Source organism: Gallus gallus, chromosome Z, assembly GCF_016699485.2.
Source record: "Gallus gallus isolate bGalGal1 chromosome Z, bGalGal1.mat.broiler.GRCg7b, whole genome shotgun sequence".
In the NCBI taxonomy this organism is placed as follows: domain Eukaryota; kingdom Metazoa; phylum Chordata; class Aves; order Galliformes; family Phasianidae; genus Gallus; species Gallus gallus.
Window position 1 is genome coordinate 55,524,756 of NC_052572.1, and position 8,792 is coordinate 55,533,547.

General features: G+C 50.2%; 1 long non-coding RNA gene across 2 annotated transcripts; it reads right to left on the bottom strand.

The window, feature by feature from the left end:
• Positions 1 to 562: 562 nt before the first annotated feature.
• On the bottom strand, positions 563 to 4,213 carry LOC121108511. Of its 2 annotated transcripts, none has more exons than XR_005843055.2 (2): positions 4,065 to 4,213; positions 563 to 2,121 (listed from the first exon to the last, which is right to left on the bottom strand). It is a non-coding gene; the product is annotated as an uncharacterized LOC121108511 (long non-coding RNA). The 2 variants fall into 2 exon arrangements; XR_005843054.2 differs by having other exon boundaries at positions 563 to 2,135.
• Positions 4,214 to 8,792: the final 4,579 nt, after the last annotated feature.

Genomic DNA, 8,792 nt, shown 5'->3' on the forward strand with positions numbered 1-8,792 from the left:
ACGTGGCGCTGAGGGACGAGGTCGGTGGGCATGGCGGCGGTGGGCTGATTTGGTAGCCCTCAGCAAGGCCCCACAGTAACAAGGCAGCACACCCTCCCAGCGCCGCCCGCGTGAAGCCGCCGGCAGCGGGAACGCGCCGCGGGAGCGCGCCGGGGACGATGACCGGCAGTAACCCCGGCGCAGCAGCACGCCGCACCCCCTCCAGCCGGGCTCGAGGCACCGACAGACGCCGCCACCCGGGCTGCACCCACCGCGGCCCTCCCGAGGCTGGGGGAGGGCTCGGGTCTGCAGCAGGGCACGCGTGCCGGGGGGCTTGGGGGGGCCGCCCTGCTCGCGCTGCATTCCATCACCGCGCATGCGCGCCGCCTGACCGCTAGTTACCCCGCCGGGACGCGGCGCCGGGAAGTAGGTGAGAGGTAACTCCGTGTCAACGCCCTCAGGAAGATCCGCGGCGCCCCGCGCATGCGCAGATCCGTTTCCTCCCCCCCCCCCAATCCACCCCACCTCCGCCCCCCCGCGGCTGCTGCCCCGTGGCGGGTGGGGGCGGGGGGTGCGGCAGTGGTCGCTCCAAAAGCAACGGCTCCTATTTTATTTCCACGGAAACTTCAGGAGATGCAAAGAGCACAGTCCCATTTGACAGAACGAATTCCCGGCTACGGAACGCTGTTTTTTCCACGCAGTCACCACCATTCACTATGCCAGCGTAATACAATCGGAGGCATTACTTAAAGAGCAGCCCCGGCACCATTAACACGGCCCGGGGAGTTGCAGCTGTCGCTCCATTGGGATGACCAGCGAGTGCCGCATCCTCGTGGTGTCCCCTCCGCTCCCCGACGCCCCGTGGCTGCGGCAGAAGCAGAGCTGCGTCCCCGTGCTCAACCCCTCTCCCTTCTCTGGAATCTCATTCCTTCACACTGTGGTGAAGAGGTGGGGATGGCAGCCGTTGTGATGGAGCAGAAGTGTGGTGCCAGGAGCTCCGCAAGCGCTTCACGTAGGACGGCACTAACGAAAGCCATATCACCGCTTCCGTCTCTTGTGAACATGAGGTGTAGGAGATCAGTAGATTTAATCTCAAAACACACTGATTTTGCTGAATCTGAGGACATCACCCGGTTCGACTGACCTGCCATAGGCTGCGCTATGTGTGACAACAACAACAACGTAGAGAAAACACAGTGCTCGGTACAGCATGTTCCCAGCTCCGTGTCTGAACTGCATGCACTTGAGCTGCATCCATTTCCTCCTGTAAGTGCAGGGAGGCTGTCTCCATTCATCCCCTCTGTCCCTCAGCAAGAGCCCCCTGTGCACTCAGCTCTTCTCTCCTGAGATCTGTGCCGACTCTTTGCCTCCGGAGAGGCCACTGCAGGCACAGGTAGTTGGGGCAGCCCAACACCGAGCAGCAGAAATGCATTTAATGTCACGGAATGTGCTGCTCTCCCTCAGCCCAAACAGCACAGAACAGAGAGCAGCGCAGAGGGGACGCCGGCGTGTCCTAATGGAGAAGGACAAATATGTCTGAGACGAACCTTCAGAGCATCTCATACAGAGTGAGTTGGGAAGAATGTATTATTTCAAAACCTCCGTGTTTGTCCAAGCAGGCGGATAATGGCATTCTTGAGAACACAGCGTTGCTGTCACACAGCGCCCTCAGCACAGATGGAGACTGAGCAGAACTGCTTAGGAATACGTTGGGGCTTCATGTGTTTACAGTCCATCCTAATGGCAGGGCGGCTGATGCTGAGCTCAGCCCGAGCAGTGAATGGAAGACGTTTCCACGCACTGCTGTTCTGTGTTGGGCTTTTAGGCGCTGCATGCACCACGGTTTCCTCTCCAAGCACCCTCCTTGCTGTGCTGCATGGACCCATGGCTGAATTCTCACCGGAGCAGGTAACAGAGGAGCTGTTCTGTCCCCATACGGTGCTAAAAATCCAGCTGTTAGGAACTGCAGTGTTATAAACTGTACTTCTGGGCTGGAACGTTGCCAGTCTTTCTGCCTGCTACTGGAGGCTGGAACGGGACAACAGAGCAGGATGTACAGTCAGCTACTGGCATCTTCTGAAAACAGGCTTTCTTTTTGAGTATTCTTTGTGGAGGCAAAGGCCGGTCCTACTCAGCAGTGTCCTGTGAGAAAACACCTGTGAGAATTAGGTGACTGAGATCATAGAATTGTTAAGGTCACCACATCCAACCAGCAGCCCATCTCACCATGCCCACTGACCACGTCACCCCAGTGCCACATCCACACGGTTCTTGAGCACCTCCAGGTGTGGTGACTGCACCACCTCCCTGGGCAGCCCGTGCCCCTGCAGCACCACTCTTTATGAGAAGTTTTTCCTAACAGTCAACCTGAGCCTTCCCTGGCACAAATAGACATAAATAATCACTACTGGATAGTCCCTGGGTCAAGCTGAGGGAACCACACACATCAAGGGAACAGAGCTGTGCATGTGAAAGTGTCACTAGTGCGCCATGTGCTCACTGTCCTACCCATACCCCCACCCTGCCCACCCAGTCCCAAATCTGCCCTTATGAAGAAGGCCACTGTTTGCAGACATATCAGCCCCTTTCGGGCCCTTTCACAGAGGTCCAGAGTTGAGGCAGCCTCCAGGTAATGTGCAGAAATAACCTTCAGTCCTCTGGGAAAGAAGACTTGCTCCTTTTGGCACCTGGAGGTAAACTCCGTGAAAGCTTGGGTTTGCTGAGTGTGTTTTATGTGCTTGTACTAGGTCTGTCACAGATTGCCCACAGCTGTTGCAAGACCACGTGCTTCACAGGCCACAGGTTCTTCCTGCTTTCTAACCACATATGCAAAGGCCATCTGCTCCGTTTACCACAGGTCAGCCATCTTTAGCAGGTCCTAATTTTGCCTCAAGCCCCTTCACTGGGTCTCAGTGCCCTCAGGCCAAAGCCAAATCACAGGCTGCTAAACGCTTCTTGGGGCTTTCCTTCCTTTCCCAGTTTGCTCCTTCACAGTGTTTGCAAATCTGTCGTACCACAAGATCTTATTTACACAAAGGGCTTTTATCCAAGGTTTGGTGCTGGGAAGGCCCTTGGAATGTGAGAGTGAGCAACACCCATGTGAGTGTCCTTCACGTTGACAGTATAGCCAGGCAACTACAGGACAGTGTTTGGAAAAGCATGAGAAAGTAAGTGCTGAGGAGAATACTTCAAGTAAGGAAAAGTTAGGACTCTCAGCAGTGCTAGGCTTGAGGAAGAAGGTCACGATCCTCATCCCCTGCATTATGAGAAGAGAATCACAGAATCACAGAATATCCCGAGTTGGAAGAAACCCACAAGGGTCACTGAGTCTAACCACTGGCTTCACACAGGGCCACCCAAAATACAAACCCTGTGTCTGAGAGCAGTGTCCAAACACTCCTTGAACTCTGGCAGCTCGGGGTCATTCCCACTGCCCTGGGGAGCCTGTTCCATGCCCACCGCCCTCTGGGGAAGAACCTTTTCCTAACCCCTCCAGCCCTTCCCTGACACAGCTCCGTGCCTCTCCCCAGCCATGCGGGTGCCCATGGATCAGTGGAGACTGAGCTGTGTGGAGAATGTGGCAATTTTATTTCTCTGTAGCTTTTTAGTGCTTAGTTTAGTTTAAGCTGTTAAACAAACCTGTCCTACATAATGTAAATGTATTCTGCAACATGGCACATTATTCCTGATGAAGTCATATGGATGCCAGGCTGAAAATTTACCTCTAATTTACTCTGAGCGTACAGCCTGCATTCAGACACAAGGTGAATGACTTATTGTAACCCCAGATTGGTTTCAACACTAAGTGATTAAGCCATGACATCTAGACAAAGTAAATTAAGGAAGTGGTTTCACAGAACAGGCTGACACAAGCCACGCACAGAACTAATTCTGTAGCAAAAACCGGATGAGTCATGCATCTGCCACATGTGCTTCGTTTAAGCTCTTGCAGGTCTGCAGCTCCTGTACACACAACAAACGTGAGGAAGGGGCTGTCATCTCTCACCACGCTCAGAAGTAACAGCACAGCTATAGTAGCAAAAATCCTCCTCACCCTGCTGGATGAAGCTGAGCATGGCTCTTACCTTGGGGGAACCATATCCCTCCCTTCCACAGCTCTGTTCTCACACAGTGCCCCTTTTATGTCAGAAGCAGTATCTCTACGCTGTGACAGCACTGCAGCAAGGCATCACTTTTAGTAATGGTCATCTGCCTCTTACCAGAATTTAAAGCAACTCAGTGTCTTCTGTGATATCAAAATGGGTGAACCAGATTCCAAAACCACACCCGGGTCACCTCAGCAGAGTGGAACCACCATCGTTAGTTTCTGGATTTAACATACATCCCTACAAACTGCTCATGAGAGAAGGGCAGATCGATTCTGGAGAGCTGTAAAATTTTCATCTCGTTTTGCTATGAAAATTTGAAACCTGACAGGTATGAGCCTGGAGAGAACCTGCACTAGGTTTGCTTCAGCCTACCCCTGGTCCGTGATGCAGCGCTTGCAGAGACCATCGATCCATCTCAAGCGAGCACAGTGTAGAAAGGGCTTACAATGGCCCTTTGATTACAAGTTCTCTTGGAGGCATCTGCTGCTGCTTTTTTTTTTTTTTCCAGTCCTGCATCTGCAGGAACATCTCCCTTAGCACTCAGTGGGAGAAATCTGGAAGAGAACCAAACTGAAATGAATGGCAGAGCAGGTATAAAGGAGCCAGTTGTGTTGCTGTGACTTGGCTTGTCCCACGTGCCCACTCACTTCAGCACTACCCAGGAATCAAGTGAAGGAAGCAAGAGTCTCACTTTTCCCTCAAGTACCATAACTGCAGTTGCTCTGCCACATTATCTTCAGCTCCTACCAAAGAAGCAGCTATGCTTCCATTTTCCTCCTCACTGATGTAACATGGAGATGTCTGCTCCTGAGCTACATCTCTGATCTCTCCAGTCCTTCCCAGAGGACTGGGAGCTCTCATTTGCATGGAGAGTGCTTATTTTTATTGAGCTGGCTTGGCCTCCCCTGATCTTTCTCAAGGGAACCCCCTAGATGCCATCTGCGTGTAAATAAATTGACATAGCAATGCTGTCAGTTCTGAGTGCACCACTGCTCCTACTACCCTCCCATGCTTGGGCTATTTATCTATTTTATACCCGTTATCTTCTGTTCTTGGGTACTCTCCTGTGCTCTGCTGCGGAAGCACTTCCTCCATGTCAGGAGAGCAACGGCTGCACTGGGGATAGAGCAGCACTGCTTGGCGGGTGGCTCTGAACTGTAGTAACCCCAACAAAATGCTCTTTCATTATGACATGCGCTGCAAGAGGCCGCACGGCAAAACCAGATCTTCCTGCTGTGACTCACAGAAATAGGGAAATGCAGAATTCCTCCTTCTGCAATAGATATCAACTCAAGAAAGCATCTGGTTTGCAAGGCAATATATGCCAAAGTAGGCAAGAGACAGCTGGGTTCTGAAATGTGCTGGCTTTTCTTTGGAGCCAGGGCCTCATTGTTAGGTGCAAACATAAGCAGTGTGCTAACTAAGGAAGGGGCAAGTTGTAAAGCTGTTTCAGTGTTACTGAAAATCTTACTCGGAGCTTGTTGGCCTCTGCAGTCTCTGCAGCACTCTGTGCTGTCTCCCAGAGGCATGCATGTCTGTGCAGCCCGGGTATGGACATGCTCTGTAGTTCTCAGTCTGTCAGCAGGACCACCTCACAATGCCCGTGTTCGAAGTGCTGCCAGCGGCTGGTGGGCCAACAGGATGTTACCAGCACAGTGCTGGTAGGTCTTCATCTGCCTCAAAGGCTCTGCTCAGTTGTGAAGTCCAGAACTAGCTCAGTATCCTAGAGCCTTTGAAGCACGTCCTTTGCAGTAGCAGCACACGAGGCAGTGTGAAAACAGAGTGGCTTTTAAATCCCTGTGTTTGCTACACCCAGATCTCGGGCAAGATTTTGACCCTAATTTTCCTGGGGACATTTTCCAATAGCACCTCTGATGCAGGGACTTAACAAACCAAGATAACAGCTGCAGCTTCTACAGCTTTTCCTCTCCACGTGATCTTCCACGCCAACTGGAAGGATTGCCTTCTGAAGCACAAACAAGACCGACAGATTGGCTGAAAGAACTGTCTGGGGGAGGCTCAACTGCTTTGCCTGGCAGAGCGGTGCCAGATACTGAGGGAACCTCTCAGCAAGCCCCACAGCCAGCGGATGGGTCCTGCTCTGGGAACTGAGAGCTGCTTGTCTACAGCAGTGCCACAAGCACCGCCACTCCAGCATTGTAAGCTTGAGGCTAAGCTTTAGTCCAAAGACTAAAGTCTGAGGGGAAAGAGGAGCTGAATCCAAACAGGATGAGAGGCTACACCCACTTTATTCAACTGTAGCATCCCGCAGTCTTGTGACCTACATCCTAGCCTTCACCTCAGCCAAACATTGAGCTGGGGAGGATTCCTCCGTGCCCTTCGGCTTGCTAGTGCATTTGCATTGATACACCTGGGGATCGCTGCTGGTTTTTAAGCTTAGAAGAGCAGCCTGGTCAGTGGCAGGGAATTCGGAATGTGGAAAGCAGTGCAGTGCAGACACCACTGCACTACCCTGATGCTGAGATGAGATTAGAAATTCTTATTGTAATTAAAAAGAAGAAGAAGAAAAGAACTACTAGAAAAGATAACAGGGTCAGATCTGACCTTGCTGCGGCCCCTCGACACATTTCTGTTTCACACACTTTCATTCTGGGGTTGCCTGTACAGCCCATCCATAACTTTCTCTTTTCCAGCACAGCCTTTCACAGCTGCCAGCACAGAGGAATTCCAAAGCAGGGCCGGTGCCTCTGTGTGCATTTCAAGGTGGGTGGAAGAAGAGGCGCTTTACCATAAACTCCAGAGTTCCCATGAGCAACAAGCTGAAGTTCCTATGCGTTTGTTTTTTTTCTCTTCTGCCCCAGCATGTGCTTGGGCTGTTTCACAAGACTCAGGCATGTGATTAGGTTTGCCCCACATGCAGGTAAGTCGCAGCACACCTACGGATACTAAAATAAAATAGATTATTATCATTTCCTTCACCTGAATGAACGAGTCAATACCCTCAAGCAAATTCCTATCGCTCTCTGTGTCCACTCGTATTTAGCTAAATGTAATCCTTTTTGCAGCGCTCGCAGTAAGCACGGCATTATTCAGAGTTCAGTTAAAAACATCTCCATCTGCCGGTGTTGGCATCACCGACCTGATGTGTGTCTGCCATGGTTCATTAGTCCTACACGGCGGACATGTGTGGGTGCGGTTACATTCAGTTTTGCCACAGGTCCTGCTTCAGTGGGTTTGACTGTCACCTTCCATTGGGATCATCCAAGCAGCTTTTATTTCCAGAGGAAATAAGGCACGGCGAGTTGTTCTCTAGTGCTCCCCCTGGCTCATACCAGGAACCGTAGCTCTGGGGGGAGAGGTTTGTGACTCGAAGAGGGTGAACGGCTGATACCTTTCAGGATATTTTATTCTTACTCTCATTCTGCACTGCACTTCGGCAAAGTTATTGCTCGTGGCATCAGCCAGAGGGAGCACTAGAGAACAACTCCTGGTGCTTTTTGCAGTCTCGCAGTGTTGCTTCTGAGGGGAATGGAAGACTCATGAGCTATTTCTGCACATTTTCTGCCACTGGGCCTCAGAAGCCATTTTCAGATTTCAAGGCTTTATTCACAGTCTCCTGAACACTTGGGGTGCAGGTGTCTGACTGACAGACACCATATAGGTTTTTTTCTTTCCTTCTCTTCTCTTCTCTTCTCTTCTCTTCTCTTCTCTTCTCTTCTCTTCTCTTCTCTTCTCTTCTCTTCTCTTCTCTTCTCTTCTCTTCTCTTCTCTTCTCTTCTCTTCTCTTCTCTTCTCTTCTCTTCTCTTCTCTTCTCTTCTCTTCTCTTCTCTTCTCTTCTCTTCTCTTCTCTTCTCTTCTCTTCTCTTCTCTTCTCCTCTCTTCTCCTCTCTTCTCCTCTCTTCTCCTCTCTTCTCCTCTCTTCTCCTCTCTTCTCTCTTCTCCTCTCTTCTCCTTCTCTTCTCCTTCTCTTCTTTTTGCTAGAGTTGCTTGTGTTGTTTGTAACGGAGAACTTTTGTAGCTAAGCAACAAGAATTTATGTCTCAGATCTTGCATTTGAGTCTAAAACATGATTTGGCTAGCACAGATTTGTAGTTTATGATGTTGTAAGAGGGCTCTGATTATGCATACACAATAGAGCACTGCAGTTTATCCACATCAGGAGTTAGCGCTCTACAAGAGCTGCCTGGGCTACTTGTAAACCAAGTAATTTCCTTTTGTGGGAAGTAAGTGAATCACAGGTTTTATAAGTATTTGAGCTATGAAATCCACGTGTGAGAACATTTCTGGGAAGCAGCATAAAAAGCACGTGGATATGTTTTAAAAGCATTTCCCTTATACTTTGAAGATAGATTCATGGAGTTCTTTGCCGTGGCTACTTCTTCTAATCTGGTATTTCAGGAGAAAAAAGAAGTATGAAAGTAGGGACTCTCTAAGGTATGTCAACAGATAGAGTATAGAACTGCATATCCCAGGAACCAGGAAACTCTGTGGATACCACATCAGAGCCCAGTTTCCCTTACACATACATTTCCTATCCAGTTCATCCCCTCTCAGCCAGACCAGGACTGTCCTATTCCACACAGCAGCTGGCACAATTAGGGCTTGATTTAATGGGTACTACAAGAATACGAACAATTGCACAGATGGTTATTTCTCAAGTACTGCAGACATGCTTTTATTGTTGTTTTTTTGTTTGTTTGTTTGTTTGTTTTATCTCATCAGACTGGAAATAGAATAAAAAC